Consider the following 18,921-nt stretch of genomic DNA (forward strand, 5'->3'; position numbering starts at 1 on the left):
CGCTGTTGCATATTGTCAAAGGTGCTGGCGAAGCCGGCTCTGCCGCCTTTGGAGATCATCGTAGTTGCCCTGTGACATATGTAGGCTCTTCTGGTTGATTGCCTAGGTCAGGCGCTTTCTATCTTGACTCAAGAACCAGGCTGTGAAGTATCGGGCCTCCAGCTCGAGCTTCTTCTGATGGGAACTAGCGTGACACGCTACAGAATCCACATTAAGTTGGCTTTCCTAACAGTATTGGGTGAAGTCACATGTCTTCATCGAACCTAAATGATTAATCCATGTTAGAAATGTACGCACAGGGCGCCTGGGTGGCTCAGTGGTTGAGCATCTGCCTTCGGCCCAGGGCGTGATCCCGGGGTCTTGGGATCGAGTCCCACATCGGGCTCCCTGCAGGGAGCCTGCTTCTCCCTCTCCCTCTGTCTCTGCCCCTCTCTCTGTGTGTCTTTCATCAATAAATAAATAAAATATTTTTTTAAAATGTACGCACATCCGGAGATCCCTGGGTGGCTCAGCAGTTGAGCCCCTGCCTTTGGCCCAGGGCATGATCCTGGGGTCCCGGGATCGAGTCCCATGTCGGGCTCCCTGCATGGAGCCTGCTTCTCCTTCTGCCTGTGTTTCTTTCTCTCTCTATGCCTCTCATGAATAAATAAAATCTTGAAAGAGAGAAAAAAAGAAAAAAAATGAATGAATGAATCAATGAATCAATGAACGCACATCTTTGGGTGCTTGACTGGCACGATTGGTTTCGGATTCTTGATTTCAGTTTAGGGTGTGACCTTAGGGCCCTGAGATCTAGACCCTCCTGGGCTCAGCTCAGCGTGGACTCTGCTTGAGATTCTCTCTATCGCTCTCCTGCTGCCCACCCCACCCCCCACTTATGCATGCTCTCTTCCTCTTGCTCAAATACATAAATAAATCCTGAAAAGAATAGAAAAGTATATACATATCTCATCCATGAACTGTGAACACTGGCTTTTAGTTTCTCCCTTGCAGAAAGTACAGCCTGTGAGAGGGCATGCTGCTGTTCTAATGTGACTAAGTGTCTTGCAAAAGTCAACATTCTAGGGGTGCCTGGGTGGCTCAGTCAGTTGGGCATCTGCCTTCTGCTCAGGTCATGATCTCAAGGTCCTGGAATTGAATCCCACATCAGGCTCCCTGCTCAGCGGGGAGCCTGCTTCCCCCTCCCCTGCGCCTGCTCATGCTCTCTCTCGCTATCTGTCTATCAAATAAAAAAGAGAAGTCTTTAAAATAAGTTTTTAAAAAGTGGACATTCTAAAATAATGGTAAACTGAAACTTGCTTCACAGACATGAGCAAGGTTAGGGAGCAAGGTCGTAGGGGGTGACCCAGTAGGTGCATTCCTTCTACACTCGCCTACCCCTGAGGCCACCTCCAGTAGCATTCAGTATTAGAGACTTCAGAAAGTAGGCACCAAATGCAGACAGCCACTTTGTTTGAGGCCAGGGTAAGGTAGCTTAGTTACAGCAAGTTTTTCCTTTGCTAGCATTTATTTTTATATTAGAACTCTGAAATCATGGCGTGTGCAAAAGACCATTGGGGAATGTCAGGCCCACCAATGCAGGTCTCCCTTACAAGATGACTGTGAGAGCTGGACAGCCATCTGGTTCTCTGTTTACCTCCTTCCCCTTGGAACCCATAGGCTCATAGGCATCTCTCCATAGAGCTACAGTGACTGGTCTTTGTCTCTGAGGTTACTCTCCGTCAGTTGCCCTTTTTTTTTAATGGGGTTGTAAAGATGTATTCAATTGAAAGATCCACATAACCTAAAACATACTGCTTGAACGTGTACCATTCAGTGACATTTAGTTCATGTTACGCAGCCATCACCACTATCTAGTTCCAGAAATATTGTCACCCCAAAAGAAAACCACTTTGCCATTGAGCAGTTACTCCTGAACTGGGTTTACTTTTTTTTAACTTGAAAGATAAATTGAAATGATCCACTCTGTGCAGTAAGAGTATGTCTTACTCAAAAACAGTTGCCATCATTTGGACGTGAGATGAGTACTTGGCTGTCAAAACTCATTTCCCACAGACTCAGTGTGTTAAGTGGTTGTCAAATTCTTGAAGCTGGTCTCTAACCAGTTTAACTCATAAATTTGAAATTAAAAAAAGACAGTTCTGCAAGTCACCTATTTCTCTTAGGCAATCTAAAATGCATCCAGATATTTCTGAGTGTGTGTGTTAAATCCACATATCCCCCAAGAACTCGTAGAAGACAACACAGAGCCAGGAGCATGCTTTATGTCTGACCCCACCCCCATCCCTCGCAGCCCTCCTTCCTCCCACTCCCAATACAGTAATCCTCACCTCCCACAGTAATCCTTACCACCCCCACCAGAATTCAGACAAAGAGAAGGTGAAGGAGGAGGGTGGACAAGCATGGATAGTGACAATGTGGTAGCCAGAAAATTACATCTCCCTCAAGTTTTCTCAGACACCATTTGGAGCATATTCTTGGGGATATACATGTTCTCATTGTGAGTGTCATTTACTGTCTTTGTTTCCATATTAATCCTTAAATTCATAACAGGATATTCTGGATGATGTGCATGACCACACCTTGTGTGTGTGAGAGTTGTCTCTTTGCCAGTGCCCAAGAACGTAAGTGTTCCAGGCTGAGAGGAAAGAATCTGTCCACATTCACATGCAAACCAAGCTCTCTCTCTAGATCAGGGAAAAGACATCAAAGCGCCAGGCCCTCAGAGCTCTGTGTCCTATCAGTCAAAAGAAAAGCAGTGAGTGAAATGAGTCCTTCTGTGGCAGCAGGGAAACTGTGGTAGCTAAACCCAAAAGAAAAAGCTGGGCCACAGGAGAAACAGCTCATTCTCCGCAAAGCCTCATCACCCTTTGCATTAAACATTTGCTTTATAGTTTTGCTCTCCTATAACTTGCAAATTTGTTTTGTAATTTATAGCCAAAGAGCTATGAAAATAAGGAAAATACAATGTTTTGTGTTTAGACATATTTCACAATACAGTAAAAAATAAAGCCATAAACTGCATGGTTTCATATGTAGGCACAACCTGTAGACAGAAAGTAGATTCATTTGCCAGGAATTAAACGTTGAGGGGAATGGGAATGACTGCTGTAGTAGGTGTGGATTTTCTTTTGGGGGTGATGAAAATGTTCTGGAATCAGATAGTAATGATGGTTGCACAACTCCATGAATATACTAAAAACTACTGAATTGTATACTTTCTTAGGGTAAATTTTATGGTGTGTGGACTTTATCTTAATTTTTAAAAATCTGTCAACATTAGGATGCCACAGGGGAAAAAGTTGATTTAATATAAATCTCAGGTGCCTGGGTAGCTCTACCAGTTGCACATCTGTCTTCAGCTCAGGTCATGACCCTGGGGTCCTAGGGTTGAGCCCCACATCGGGCTCCCTGTTCAGCGGGGAGCCTTCTTCTTCCTCTCCCTCTGTCTCCCGCTCCGCCTGCTTGTTCCCTCTCTCTCTCGTTCTCTCTCTGTCAAATAAATAAAATGAGTCTGTGCATTACTCAAGTCTGAGAAATGTGGCTGCCGCTCTGAGGTCGACAGAATTTGTAAAGGGTCACACGGGAAATATTCTTGGCTTCAGGGGAGAAACTGTTCACGTTGTGATGACTCAACTCTTGTAGCATAGAAGCAGCCATGAATAGTACATACAGGAGTATGTGTAGCTGTGCTCCAGCAAAACTTGAAAGGTTTGCCAGCCCTTGGCTTTGGTCAAGGGATGGCCATCTGTGAGTGTACTTTCAGGAATGGGAACATGGGACATAGATGGCAGTCTGTCTAGATATTTCAAAGAGACTTTGTGGGCAGCCCAGGTGGCTCAGTGGTTTAGCGCCACCTTTGGCCCAGGGCGTGATCCTGGAGACCCGGGATCGAGTCCCACATCGGGCTCCTTGCATGGAGCCTGCTTCTCCCTCTGCCTGTGTCTCTGCCTCTCTCTCTGTGTATCTCTCATGAATAAATAAATAAAATCTTTAAAGAGAGACTTTATGATTCTCTTGCAAGAACGAGATCCATTTCTTTTGTCATCTTCATCTTACTTGTCTCGTGGGTGGTGGTTGAACTTCAGGAGTTTACACTGTGGCTGCTACACACTTAGCTGCTACACACTTAGCAGGAGTAGAAGAGAGTGCAGGATGCGCTAACCATGGACTCCTTTGTGATGTGTTCTGCATTGGAGTGATGGCATGGGGTGGGGAGGGCACCGTCAGACCCTGAAGACTGGCATGCTACATTAGGTGAAGTGACTCCAGAAGGGCTTAAGGGTTCACCAGGACTGCCCGAGAGGCTGGGGGGAAGAGTTCTCGAATGTAAGTGCTAGTCTGCTTATCTTGTTCTGTTCCCTTTTTATTTGTGGAATTCTTCAAGAGCACAAATGTTCTGGGTCAAAGACAGGGTATGTATGCAACTTATTACAAGTATTTATAATGTAAAGGCTTACTAGTGTTAACATAGCACAAGCTATGAAAAGACGTGAGTGTCCTAGACACCCTGATAATTATGCCTCTCTCTAGTAAACGTGGATGTATGAGAACCCAGATTATGAATCTTGATATTACAAAAGTGCTCTCTCTTTGGAAATAATTCATGGAGGTCATTTCTTTAAAAACTCCTCAAGTACAACCAGCATCCAGATCTTGTTTTCCAGTACCCCTCTGTAGTCAAAGTGACCAGGGCAGGGAATATAACAAAATGAGCCTGGAATATCTTGTAGTGCCAAAAAAAGTAAGGAAATACCAAACCAGAAAGCCCAGTAATGTGTCAGAGGGACACAGGAGCCAACTGAAATAGCTTCCTATGACTATAGCTAGAATAATTTAAACAAGATAAAGTAGTGTTAGACTGTAACCCAGTGTATAAAGTTTATTCCTGAGTTCATAACTGACTTGCATTAATGATTGAACAAGTAAGTGGAGAGAGAAAAGACAAATTTCCCAAGCAGAAAAATTCCAAGTAATCTGTGTAGATCTTCTGCCCTGAGGCAAGTGGAATAGAACTCCCGGCTCCTTAAATATGGGCTGTGTATGGCTCACCTCCTTCCAAAGAAGGCAGGATGAAAAGGTGGAGGCAGAGAAGGAGCTCACGATGGAGAAATTGGCATACGCTAACCCCTGCCAGGCGATGCACAGAGACGAGTTGCATTGACAGCATGACCCTTGCTATCACGTGATGAGAATGGCACTTGTTACCTTTGTGATCTTCCCTAAAATCCATAACCATAATCATGACCAAAACATCAGGCAAATTTCAGTTGGGAAACATTCTACAAAATGCCTGAACAATACTCCTTAAAATTGTCAACGGCATCAAGAACAAGGAAATTCTGGGAAGCCGTTGCTTGGGAGAAGCTGAGGAGACGTGACAACTGAATGTAATGTGGTACCCTGAACAGGGTCCTGGCACAGAAGAAGGACGTTAAGTAAAAAAGAAATCTGAATCAAGGATGGACTTCAGTTAATATTCATATCCCAAGATTAGCACATTAATTACAACACGTTACCATATTAAGTAAGATGTTAACTGTTGGGTAGACCAGGCAGTGGGTATATGGGAACTCTCTTATTGTCATAATTTTTCTGTAAACCTAAAAGCATTCTAAAATGAAGTGTTTATTTAAAAGTAATTTTATTAAAGATTTTTTTAATTTATTATTTTAAAATTATTTATTTATTCATGAGAGACACAGGCAGAGGGAGAAGCAGGCTCCCTGCGGGGAGCCAGATACAAGACTCAATCCCAGGATCACACCCTGAGCCGGAAGCAGACACTCAACCATGAGCCACTCAGGTGTCCTTTGAGATTTTATTTTTAAGTAATCTTTATACCCAACATGAGGCTCGAGCTGAGAACCCAAGATCAGGAGTTATATCCTTCAGCAACTGACCCAGCCAAGTGCCTCTAAAATAATGCATTTTGAATTATTCAGCTTGTAAATATTAGGAACACACCTTTTGAGCAGTAAGTGTGGTGAAATATCCAATCAGCTACCAGATTCTTAGTAGATATGCATTATGTGGATGGCTGTGCATCCTTGCACTGAGTGTTGAGGATATAGTCTGGGGCAGATGTCACCCTCTCTTAGGAACGGGATCATGTACTCGGTAAAATAATAGGTGGCGATGAGAAGTTGTAGAAAGAATGTAAGCTTTGGGGTTAAAGACACAGGTTCAAATTCTCATTTTCCTTTTCAGTGTGCATGCATCAGGCCACCTAAGTTAATAACCTCGTGTCCCCAGATGATGAGGTCTCATAGCAACGTTCCTTGTAGACCTATTTAAATGCTGACTGGCTATAACACGCATGCATCAGCATTGGTGCTCAGGATCAAGAAGGTGTGGAAAAAAGGGAAAAGTCACTCTTACAAATATAGCAGTAATCTGGGAGATGCTGCAGAGTAGCATGTGTTATTGGCCAAATGGGAAAGACTCAGAAATAATTGCCACGAATTCACAAAGGGCTGACGGAAGCAGGTTGAAAAGAGAAAACCCATTCTGAAGGGTAAGCATGAGACTGGAGAAGCCTTGGAGCTCAGTCTGGGAAGGGGCTGTCCGGGACAGCGTTGGGGGGGTGCCTTCCGTGTGGGGGTGACTCTGAGGTCTCGGGCTGCTTCGGGAGGGAGGTGGAGGGCAGGGGCTTTCAATGCGCATCATTGTGAGATGACGGACTGGTAAGTCGCAGTCAGGCTGGGACTTTGTCTTCTCCCCTGAATGCTTTGCACACAGTAAACTTCCGGAAGTACTTTGTTAGTTGTTTGCTGGATTACGTTCCTAATGAGTGTGTAATAAACCTAAGAGTACAAATAGAATACAGAGAGACATAAATTAGGCTATTCAGCGGGATTTTTTTCCTTTCATTGTTCCATCTGATATTACTGTGCTTGTGGAGTTGAATAGTGTATCGCACATACTATGTGATTAGCATAGTTAAATAGATAAAGCTGAGTAAAAATATGTTCAGCAGGCTTTCCTTTATTTCCCCCTTTTAGATTATAAGGAGGAAGACAGCCAAGCGTTTTGGGGTTTTAAACGGGCAAGTCTTCTGGCGGGGTTGGGGGGCGGGGGGGGGGGGGCGGGGTGCTAAGCTTAAGGAGCCTGGGGAACGTTGGCCCTGAGGTCAGGAGGAGTAGTCTGAGTCCCGAGGTTAGAGCCGCCGGAGCCTGCGGGAACTTGCCCATCACGAGGCAGCAGGCACCGACAGGCCAGCTGCTGGGCGCGGGGCTCTGAGGCTGGTCCGGCGGGAGGCGGTGAGCGCTGCGCCCCCAGACACCCCGCATTTGTCCTCAGGCAGCTCAGCCCGCACGGGACTGCTTGCCTGACGTCCTTAGCGTCTGCAGTTACGAGTGTTTCTTTTGTTCTCCTGTCTTTAAAAGCAGGTTGTCAGCTCACGGCGCGGTGAGTAAGGTCTGGGGAGATCTGCACACATTTGTCTTGTTTATTGTTCTGCCTGAAAATGAAAACTCCTGCCAGGTGGGCTGCAGATTCCAGCTCGAGCTCTGCATGCGTGCACGTATGCGTGTGGGCACACTACGCGTGTGCTGCATGTGTGCCGATAGGTGCCTGCAGAGTTTGCAGCTTTGGTTTTTGCGCTTGGCTGAAAGCGCACTGAAACTAGGAGGCAGTGCCTTCCAGCGCCGGGTCCGGGCTGCAAGCCATAGTGCCGAGTGACCGGTAGCCTTGGCGCGCGGGGAGCCCTGCTCCGCGGGAGAGCTGCAGACCTGCCTGCCCTGCGGGAGGCCAGCATTGCACGAAGACCCGTGTGCCTTGTCTCGCCTTTTCATTTTTCCATACCAGCAAGAAATTAGCATTTTCATGACTGAGACGCTGAATGTGGACACTGAAAGAAAATGGTGAGTCAGCCACATGGAAGTGGAGGAAAAAAAGCAAAATCAGGTGTGCATGTTTAGTCATGAAAAAATGCTCTGTGGGTGAATTCACACATAGCCTGCTTGCTAATTGCAGCGACAACATCTAAAAGGAGAAAATGGAATCGGTGCGGTTCTGAGTATTTTCCAGCTCTTAGATTTTTGCTCTCTGGTGGGATGTGACAGTTGAGAGGCATGCCATTTCTTTACAGGTTTTACCGTATGTGTGCTGTGGATCTTTTTTTACCTTTTATATTGTAAAAGAAACATCCGTGGGCGTTATTTCTAGATGATTGAAATGCCTTTGCTTTACTACCGGATGCTTTTGTGTGTGGAGGGAGGATGCCATTTTCAGAGAAATTGCTGCATATGTGTGTGTGTATGCATACACATGCACGCACATGCATCTACTGTTTGGGTCTGCATTTACTGACTCACATAGGAAGGAGTTATTTTTAGATGCATGTTTTAGCGGTCATGCTGTTGAGAAGAGAAAAAGGAGTTTGAAGAAAGATTTTTGGAAATCTACCTGGCAGCATTTATAATTAAATCATTAAATAGCCTTACATATTGGAGACTTACAGAATGAATGAATGAAACGTGTTATGTAAAATGTCTGAAAATTTTGTACAGATTTGCTGGCTGACTGGCATATTTTCCTTGGGAAGCAGAGTCCTTGAGAGGGTATTCTATAAATATTCTTTATGGCTATGTTGCAGAAAAGTATTCCACGGATGGTAGAAAGAGGTGCATCTCTACAGTTGCTTTTTGTCATGCATGATGAAAAGAACATTCTCTGTCTCTCTCTGTCTCTGTCTCTCTCACACAGACACACACACACACACACACACACACACTCACACACACCCCTTAAAAAATTTGCAGGGTATTCTCCTAGATACATGAACAGAATACACACAGAAGCAATTCTTTTAGAAGAGTACTAGGAATACCATACATGTTGGTATGAAGAGTATAGGTTGTATTAGGCATCTCTTGCCCAACTGGAGTGACATGACCCTGGTAAGTGTATGCTTGCTGCCCCTTATTCTGCATGGACTGGCTGCTTCCCCAAAGTCCACCTTTGAATTTCAGAGGTATATTAGGAAGTTAACATCTCATGTGGCTTTTAGAATGCATTTGTTTCATTTTTCATGCCTTTAATTCTTTGCCTCTTGTGTGCATTAAAATTTAAGAAGATTAAAGTGGAGAAGTAGTAGAAACAAGGGCTGCTGTTGTGTGTCCACTGGATCAGTGGACACTCGTGTTTTCTACCTGGCTTTTTCTAGATAATCAGGTCCTTTCTGAGAGGCTTGTAGACATAGCTGGATGTCTGGAGAGATGCTAGAGTTATTTAGTTTTTTGCCTTAAAAAAATTTTTTTTCAGAATTCCTTGTGTTTATTCTTTTTTTTTTTTTTTTTTTATTTAAGATAGTCACAGAGAGAGAGAGAGAGAGGCAGAGACACAGGCAGAGAGAGAAGCAGGCTCCATGCACCGGGAACCCGACGTGGGATTCGATCCCGGGTCTCCAGGATCGCGCCCTGGGCCAAAGGCAGGCGCCAAACCGCTGCACCACCCAGGGATCCCCCTTGTGTTTATTCTTAAAGTTGACAAAGCATTACATATTTTTATCTCTTGCACACACATACGCACATGCACGCTCGCACACGCACGTAACTTGAGCCTTATTATATTGCATGCTATGCTCATTCTATAATAAACAAACTGGGGCTGAAGTGACTGGATTCACACAGCCAGTTCATAGGGAAGCCTTGCCTGCGGTATGGCTGCTTTGTAATGTGGTGGGTTCTTGCTGACTCATACCTCCCACCTCTGTGATTAAGAGAGTCCTCCAGGTAAGTATGGACTGAGTGAGATGGTGGTACATGTTGCCAAACCTAGTGTCTTACTAACTTTCCTGTCCCATACCCAGTGTGCTCCTGGTACAGTGAGAGGGACTCCTAGGATAGGCTCCCAGGGAGTGTGTGGTACAGAGAACCCCTCACCAGATGGAGAGACTGGAGACACGTGTCCCAAACCTGTGTGGGTATAATTTGCAGGTTGCTCAACCTTTCTGACCTTCCATCTATCCATTAAAACAGGAGTTCAGAGTTACTGATTTCTAAGGTCCCTATTAGACATAATAGTTTTTCATTGTCAGAGAAAGAAGCCAGGGACTCGAATTCCCCTTAAGATCACCCTTCCAGGCTCATAGGTCATATTATCTTACTCCTGTGCCACCAACATTCATGTGTAAGAAGACATAGAAATATATAGGAGACATACACACACACACACACACGTGTGTAATATCTCTGAGATCCACTTAGAGATAAAAGGAGCTCCTGCAGCAGAGTTTGTCTTCTGCCGGTAGGCTTTGCTGAAGCGGTGGCAGTGCCCTTGACAGCTACACCTGCTTAGGTATGGAGTGTGCTATCACTCCATAAAGTCAGTGACTAACAAATGAAGTGCTCTGAGATGTCACCTACATAAAGTTTGTTATTGAATGACTGTTATAAACTCTAGCCAGTGGGCCCTTAAACATACTCAGAGGCCATTAAAGGTAGAATAACTAGAAATTCTAGGAAGGTGTTTAACATTTATGTATGCATATGTACCCACTTGTGCAAATGTACACATTTGCACGCATGTGTACGTACATGTGTATATGGACAGCATACATGCACTCACATAGTAGACGTTTTATAGAGTAATTAACTATATAAGGTAAATTTTTATGTACAATAAAAATATCTAAAGCCTATTAGGTAAATAATCCATTTCCAAATACGGTTCAGCTGAGTAATAATAATTAGACCATCTCAAATGTGGGATTTTCAGAATTTTGGATCATATGCAGTAGGAAGAAGACAACCAAAGCAAACAATTTTCTTTTAAATTATAGGGAGAATATAGTATTCTAACTATTTTAATCTTTCATTGCATAATTACCCACATTCAAGATGGCTCCTTATTTCATAAGCTTGACATATGTTTTTGAGAGTCAGGATTTTTACTAATTTGAGGATACAGCCTTCTAGGCTGTGTATATGTTATTTTAAAATCTGTTTTACTAATTAAAATATTCTTACTAAATAAGGAAGTTCTGTGAGCAATGCGCGGCATTCTAAGATCCAAATACCCAGTAGAGGTCCTGTGGACTTTTAGTGTTATCTCCTGTCTTTCATAGTTATAAGCAGTACTGTAGCAAACATCTTGTAGTGAAATATTCATGTTCTGGCACGCTAATTTCCTTAGGATGAAATTCTAGATGTGGAATTGCAAGGCAGGCTTTTGGGAAATATGCTCAAGGGTGCCGTCCATAAAATGTGTACTATTTATGTCCTACCCACCCCCCCAACAGCCTAGGACAGTCTTGCCTTTCCCAAAACTTGGTCCATATTAATAATTCTGGGACTACACAGGCAAAAAAGTTCTTTCTTTCAAGTAGGCTGCATGGTGTGGAGTCCAACACAGGACTAGAACTCATGACCCTGAGATCAAGACCTGAGCCAAGATGAAGAGATACTCCACCAACTGAGCCACCCAGGCATAGTTGCAGAGAAACTCCATTTGTAACTTACTCCATTTGTAACTTACTTTTTCTCAGTAACTAGCAAAGTAAAGTTGAACTTTGTGACTTATCTAGCCATTTGGTTTTCTTTTCTTTTGTTTGTTACCGCTCACATTTTATGTTCATTTTCCTGTTGGGGATGGGGCCTTTCTTTCTTGATCATTGTTACTTAGGTTCCAAATAGATGGCTGAAGTGCATTTGATGTGTACTTTTGAAACCTTTATGTTTGGTTCCAGTTAGTTTCTTCCTTGTTTTTTTTTTTTTTTTTTTAGTTTCTTCCTTTTTAATGTACTAACTAGTGTTAATGATGTCATTATCCCTTCCTGGTGGCTTTGCACAGTTCATTCCTATTCTGCTGGCTCCTGGCTATTGTGTGCTGGCCTTTGCATTAGTACCTAGAAAGCATAACCACCTGGGGCTCTGTGGGTGTGAAATTTCCTATGATTTGTAGCCTGCACCTGAAATATTCTCCAGTATTTTCACAAGAAGAACCCAGGTGTTTTGGTTTTGGTTTTTAAACATTTTATTTATTTATTTGAGAGAGAGAGAGAGAGAGAGAGCACAGAATGAGAGGGAGAAGCAGACTCCTCACTGAGCAGGATGGATCCCAGAACCCTGAGACTGTGACCTGAGCCGAATGCAGACACTTTACCTACTGAGCCACCCAGAACCCAGGTGTTTTAGAAGAATGTTTTAATGTGGTTTGGCAAAGAGAAAGCAGCAGGGAGAAACGAACAGTACACCTGAGCTTAGGTTATTAGGCACATTACTTAGGCTCTTGGGGCTGCAGTGTCCTGCAAGTGCTACGTTTTGTCGGTCATGCTTGCTCTCTGCAAATGGAGGTTAATGATACAGTTGCCTCTGCCGCAGAATTGAGAAGTGCTTGGCTTCCCAGTATCCCCCTAGCATCCTGCCACCCTTACTGCTCTGGTTGACAGGACTCCCAGGGTCCATCTGAGGCACAACTGTCAGACTTCCTTATATTCTAGGGTCTGCTCATGTGAGCACTTGTCCATGCTTGTCCCTTTGTCCTCGTTGTTTTCTTTCATTGGGATGTTTTTTGTGTATTTTCATGTTCCTTTTGTGTGTTTTCCTTTGATACACCACCTCAAAACGTTTGATCACTCAGTGTAAGTATGTCAAAATAAAATAAGTAGAAGCCATATAACTATAGATGTAAACATTCAAAAGAGTAAAGGGCTCGATCACCAGTTAGTATTTTTTTTTTTAATTTTTTTAAACTTTTATTTATTTATGATAGGCACACAGTGAGAGAGAGAGAGAGGCAGAGACACAGGCAGAGGGAGAAGCAGGCTCCATGCACCGGGAGCCCGACGTGGGATTCGATCCCGGGTCTCCAGGACCGCGCCCTGGGCCAAAGGCAGGCGCCAAACCGCTGCGCCACCCAGGGATCCCACCAGTTAGTATTTTAATTATGGTCATTGCTTTGTTGAAAAATTGAGTTACTTCACATAGCCTTTCATGGGCAAGTAGACATCATTGAATCTGTGAGTTGTTTCTATAGCATTCATAGCAATGTATGTGAAAATGGAAGGAGAGAGTCAGCAGACTGCTACGGACCAGAGCTGGCAGCGTCCAGCTCATTTATGATCAGGTGAGAGCATGAGATCATCTCCCAGGCCATCCAGCTCCAGCATATAGTTGTGTGTATGTGTGTGTGTGTGTGTGTGTGTGTGTGTGAGAGCGTGTGCAGGTGCGCCCCTATGTTTTAATTTCCACTACATCAGCAGAACCACAGTCTCAGTGGACAGGTCTTCCAATGACAGGTATGTCTCTAGTTACCTGTATTTGTGTGGTTAGGTGCCAGCAAGCCTTTAAGGTTGAATCAGGTTCAGAGAAAATCTCCCTTGAGGGATCTTCTCATCTATTATTGGGGAAAATAATACATAACAGATTGCCATAGACTAGGTGTTTAAACAACAGACATTTCTCCCAGTTCCAGAGGCTGGAAGTCCAGGATCGAAGTCAACTATTTTGGTTGCTGGTGAGACCCATTTCCTGGTTTGCAGATGGCTGTGTTCTTGTTCTTGCTGCGTCCTTACATACTGGAGACCACACAGCAGGGCAGCAAGCTCTCTTATGTCTTTCTTATCTTTTTTAAAAAATTTTATTTATTTATTCATGAGAGACAGAGAGGGAGGCAGAGACACAGGCAGAGGGAGAAGCAGGATCCATCCAGGGAGCCGGATGTGGGACTCGATCCTGGACCCCAGAATCATCACACCCTCAGCCAAAGGCAGACGCTCAACCACTGAGCCACTCAGGCATCCCTTGTGTCTCTCTTCTTCTTCTTCTTTTTTTTAATTTTTTTTTTTATGTCTCTCTTCTAAGGGCACTGTCCCTCCACTTAGGGATCAATCCTCATTATCTAATTACCTCCTATAGGTCCCACCACCTAACACCTTCCCATTGGGGGTTACGATCTTACACATGAATTTGGAAGGACACAGAAATGAATGTAAATGCTGTGCTGCAGGGTAGTCAGAAAGCCCAAGAAAATCAGCCCGCCAGCCTTGCCTTCCTCTCCCTCCCTGCCTGCCTTCCTGCCTCCTCTGTTTCTTCCCCTTACCCCACTGAGTCTTTGCTGAAGCCTTGCTTTGTGCCAGGGACTGTGTGAGGCCCAGGGACAGAAATGGGTGCTATGAGTGTACCCAGGAGGAGCGATACCAAATGAAAATAACACAAGTGAATTGAGAACAATTTGTGAATAAGCAGGTGGAGATTACATCCGTACAGAGGTTCAGCAGAAGAAAGGCTTATCTTTGTCAACAGGTCCAGGAAACACTTCGTGGAAAAGGTTGCAGTTCATGTGGATCTTAAAGAAAACAGGAATGGTGTCTGTGGGGCACATCCTGAAGAGTGGATCCAAGTGGAGATAGGGAAACCACCAGGCATGGATGGCAGGGAACGGCCTCTGGCTAAAATGCCTGTTGCAGGAACAGAGGTCCCTGTGGAGTGGCAGGTGGCTCGGGAAGGATGAGGCAGGGAGCCTGGAACACCAAGTGTGCAGTCTGCCCTTAATTTGGTGGTGGTGGGACGAGAGGCTAGAAGTTTCCGGAGGAGAGGATCAAACATATCTACTTTTCATGCTAATTGGAACAAAAATGTGTACATGTTTGTAAAATGCAGTAAGTGGAGGAGAGAAGATGGGAAATGCCCATCACAGGTGATCCATCACGCGGAATACTTCATTTAACAATCTGGAAAAGTTATGGCAAGATGGTTCTGCTTTCAGAAAATTTAACTTGCAAAAGTTGTGAACAGATTCACCCTCAAATTTGTTGAAATGTGTTTCCCTGTGTTCTATTAAATTTTAATCTTCTACATCTGCTTAAAGTTGGTTCTCCTTGCAGATAAGAGCACGGAGTAGGAGTAAATTACAGGGGTTTCAAGCAGGGTTACAATGACTGCCCTAGAGCAAGAGGGAACTTTCTGGGGCAGTGCAATTGTGCAATTAACTTGATTGTGGTGGTGAAGATACAACCCTTTTACCCAAACCTCCAATCGCTTGAGTTTTATGGTGTGTAAACAATACCTTGATAAAATTGTGGGGTGTGGGAAAGACGAGAGGTGAAAATGTGTTGTGATGTAAAGACCTCCCAGATCTGTAGCTAGAGTTCTGGGAATTCAAACACTTGGTTTTAAAAGCTTAAGTGGCTCAGAAGAAAAGCAGGTAGGTGTAGAGGGCATGATTGAAGGAAAACCCAAATTCATTTGTCACTTGTTAACCCATGCCCTAATGCTTCTAGCTTTTAAGTTTTTATCAATGATAGATCATACCTAATAAAAGCTTACTTAGCCTAGATGTTCCTGAAACTATCATTTAGATGAATGAAATGTCTGCCATAATAAAATATTTATCTGATCCGATTTTTCCTTCTAGCTGCATCTAACAATTTCAAGTGACAGTTTGTGGTTCACATGAGGCTGGTCACAAGAGACTATTGCTCCCACGAGTAGCTGAAAAACAGCCATAAAAGTTATAAAATCATAGCTTTAGGGCGGCCCTAGTGGCACAGCGGTTTGGTGCCGCCTTCAGCCCAGGGTGTGATCCTGGAGACCTGGGATCGAGTCCCACATCGGGCTCCCTGCATGGAGCCTGCTTCTCCCTCTATCTGTGTCTCTGCCTCTCTCTGTGTCTATGAATAAATAAATAAAATCTTAAAAAAAAAAAATCATAGCTTTAAAAGAACTCAGCAGGCCTTCCTCTGTGTAAAGTCTCCCCTCGTCACCCCGTTGGCATTCTCCTCAAACATTCCTCTTAGTACTTTTCAAAATGAGCTTGAATTTTTAGTTAGTTAGTTAGTTAGTTAGTTAGTTAGTTAGTTAGTTAGAGCTTGAATTTTTAAAGACTTAATATCTGCCTTGCCTTCTAGCCCAGGGTTGGGCAGACTACAGCCCAGGGGCTGAATCCCCTGGGCCCAGGGGCTGAGAAGCCTTTCTGGGTGAAGGATTAAGGATCAAGGATTGGTCCCTCCAAGGCTGATACCAAGGGGTACTTAATCTCACTGAGATTTTTTTTGGATGACAATAATCTAGTTCTGGAGGGACATGCCAAGCCAAGGATTAAAAAGCTTTAGGGGGTTTTAATATTGCGATCAAGGGGTTAGGAAAATGGGAGATAAGGAATTTGGGAGGGAAGGGTCCCATAAGGTAGAGATTCTCAGCACTGGCTTGACTTCCACATTACTTCTGCTTTTGCTCCAATACAGACATGCAGGCATGCATGTCCTCATTAGCCCCTACCTCTGCCCAGGCCTGGCTTCTGATGTGGTAAGTTTTGAAGAGAGCATAGATTTGTACATCTGAAGTCATCCCTTACATTCCTTCAGAATACTCTTGAGAATTAGAGGGGGAGGTTCAAAAACAAGATGTACCAGGAATACAAAGTGGTTGATTCTAAGGCATGGATACCTGGAGGTTGACTGTGTATTCCCTCATATATTTTGCTGGAAATCATCTTCCTTATAAAAGCTTTAAAACCAAAACTTCAGACAAAAACATGGCCCTGCTCTCGTCTATCAGGGCAGGGGTTTATTCTAGGTGGGAGGGAGGTGAGGGGTTGGGGTCAGGACAGAGTCTAAGGAGGGTGTGTGTATCTGCAGCATTACTCTGCTTTTTACAAACCTCAGAAGGAAATATAGAAGGATAACTTCATGCCTGGGAGGGGCAAAAAGTCTCTAATAATTATTACACTTTCCCTGTTTTCTTTAGATTGGCTTCCAATTGGTAATAGCTTCCCATGCACTGTGAAAGGAGCTGTCAGGGGGTCAGGAGGCAAGGGAACTTTTCTTTCTTTTTTTTTTTTTTTTAAATTTTTATTTATTTATGATAGTCACAGAGAGAGAGAGAGAGAGAGGCAGAGATACAGGCAGAGGGAGAAGCAGGCTCCATGCACCGGGAGCCCGACGTGGGATTCGATCCTGGGTCTCCAGGATCAGGCCCTGGGCCAAAGGCAGGCGCCAAACCGCTGCACCACCCAGGGATCCCCAAGGAAACTTTTGTTTTTCATGTGTCTCTTGTGGTTTGCATTTTGTGTCCTGCTTCACTTCTCTGGTCCGACATTCGTTGACCCATGCTGACAGCGGGGTCCTGGCTGGCTCCACGTTAGCTGAACTGGGGCACCCAAATGCCTATCAGAAGAGATAGCAGGTCTCCACCAGCACTGTGGGGTGACTGGTGGCATTCCTGAGGGCACTCTTGTGTCCTGCAGCTTCAGAAGACGAGTGGGGTCCCCGCTGAGTCACCTGGTCAGACTTGCAGAGCACGCTGAGTGTACTTTGTGGCCAGGAGCTGAGCAACATCCATGGCCAGCCCCACTTGCCCCTAAAATCTTGATTTGATCGTTCGGCCACTTCTAAAACCTTGCAGTTGGTATAGGCTTGCCTGTTCTTTGAACTGCATAAAACATGTTTTTAGGAAACCCAAAAACAGAACGCCAGGACAAAACTGCTAACAGATCACATGCAAATGTCATTTATATTCAATTTATCTGTGCCTCTGATTCTAACTGGCTTGGAGCTGATTGGCAGAGGGAATTTGGCTGATTTTGTTCAAGAAAAAAATTTTTTTTTTTAATTTGGGGGGATCCCTGGGTGGCGCAGCGGTTTGGCGCCTGCCTTTGGCCCAGGGCGCGATCCTGGAGACCCAGGATCGAATCCCACATTGGGCTCCCGGTGCATGGAGCCTGCTTCTCCCTCTGCCTGTGTCTCTGTCTCTCTGTCTCTCTGTCTCTCTCTCTCTCTCTCTCTCTCTCTGTGACTATCATAAATAAATAAAAATTAAAAAAATATATTAAAAAAATAATAAAGCACACTATTAAAAAAAATTTTTTTTTCAAGTGTCACATCTTGAAACCAGGAATGAGGGTTTCTAGCCTGGAATAGATTCAAAACATGTGTTCTGACAACAGAGTTGGATACTTAAGGACCCTCACAGATTATAATCTCTGAATCTAGGTGTTTTCTGTGACTGCACACTAGCCCTTTCAGAAGTCTGTGCTCGTATATTTGGTTTTGGGTCATCTGTGAGTGGAGCCTATTAATCTGTTCTCTACATAAATGACTTATCAGGCTCTCTAATTTGAGTTCTTTGCTGTTACCGTCCAAGTATCTACAAGCAAAAATAAAACCCAAAGGAAGCAAATCTTTTTATCCATCTGTTAAGACAATGAAGAAATAACATTCATCTGATTTTCTAAAGTAGTTGCTTTCCCCACGTGGCATTAGAATCACAGAAGAGAAACACCTGGGTGGCTCAATGGTTGAGCGTCTGCCTTCAGCTCAGAGCGCGATCCCAGGATCCTGGAATCAGGTCCCACATCGGGCTCCCTACAGGGAGCCTGCTTCTGTGTCTGTGTCTCTGCCCCTCGCTCTGTGTCTCTCATGAATAAATAAATAAAATGTTAAAAGAAAAAAAAAAAGAATAATCACAGAAGAGAGAGCCTATTTGGGCTTGGCACAGAGAGAAAAGCTTCCGTGGAGATGTTGCAGTAAGGAGATGACTGAATCGAAAATGGTTCAGGCCTCCTACCCTCCCACGAGGTGATTCTGCAAGACACAAAAGTGGGACAGCTCTCTCCATCATCCCTGGCGTGTCTGCTTATTTGTTCAGTCGATGTTGTTTGCATGCTTAGAAACTGGGATAGGACAACCAGACAGCTGCTAACCTACAGGGGTTCACCGTCTAGGAAGTCCCGTGGTAATCTGGCACCTCCCAGGAAAGAGTAGGCGATGCCATTATTCCTGGTGTTCCTGCTGTTTGAAATGTTTCCTGAGTGTTTCTGTCCACTCATTAGCGAATGGGTCAGTTGATCGGTCGATTACGTCTGTTGAGCGCTCATGCCTCGCCCATCATCTCCTTTTCCCACCTCATTTGGCTTGGCGGGGGTGGGGTGGGGGGGGTGGGGGGGCTGTGTAGATAGAAGAGCTTTCTGCTTGTACCT

At 44.3% G+C, this 18,921-nt stretch overlaps 1 protein-coding gene across 4 annotated transcripts in view; it reads left to right on the top strand.

Annotated features, from left to right (window-relative positions):
* SHROOM2 (shroom family member 2) overlaps positions 1-18,921 on the top strand; it is a 143,420-nt gene that overhangs the window by 98,001 nt on the left and 26,498 nt on the right. Inside the window, exon 1 of one of the 4 annotated variants that reach the window (XM_025436224.3) lies at positions 7,392-7,410. The exons of 2 other annotated variants lie outside the window; for them this stretch is intronic. The gene's annotated coding sequence lies outside the window, so the exon portion shown is untranslated. Of the gene's footprint in view, positions 1-7,391; positions 7,411-7,549; positions 7,866-18,921 lie in introns of those variants that run through there. One more of the 4 variants, XM_035711559.2, reaches the window with a different exon arrangement.

The sequence above is a fragment of the Canis lupus genome, chromosome X, assembly GCF_003254725.2.
Source record: "Canis lupus dingo isolate Sandy chromosome X, ASM325472v2, whole genome shotgun sequence".
Classification (NCBI taxonomy): domain Eukaryota; kingdom Metazoa; phylum Chordata; class Mammalia; order Carnivora; family Canidae; genus Canis; species Canis lupus.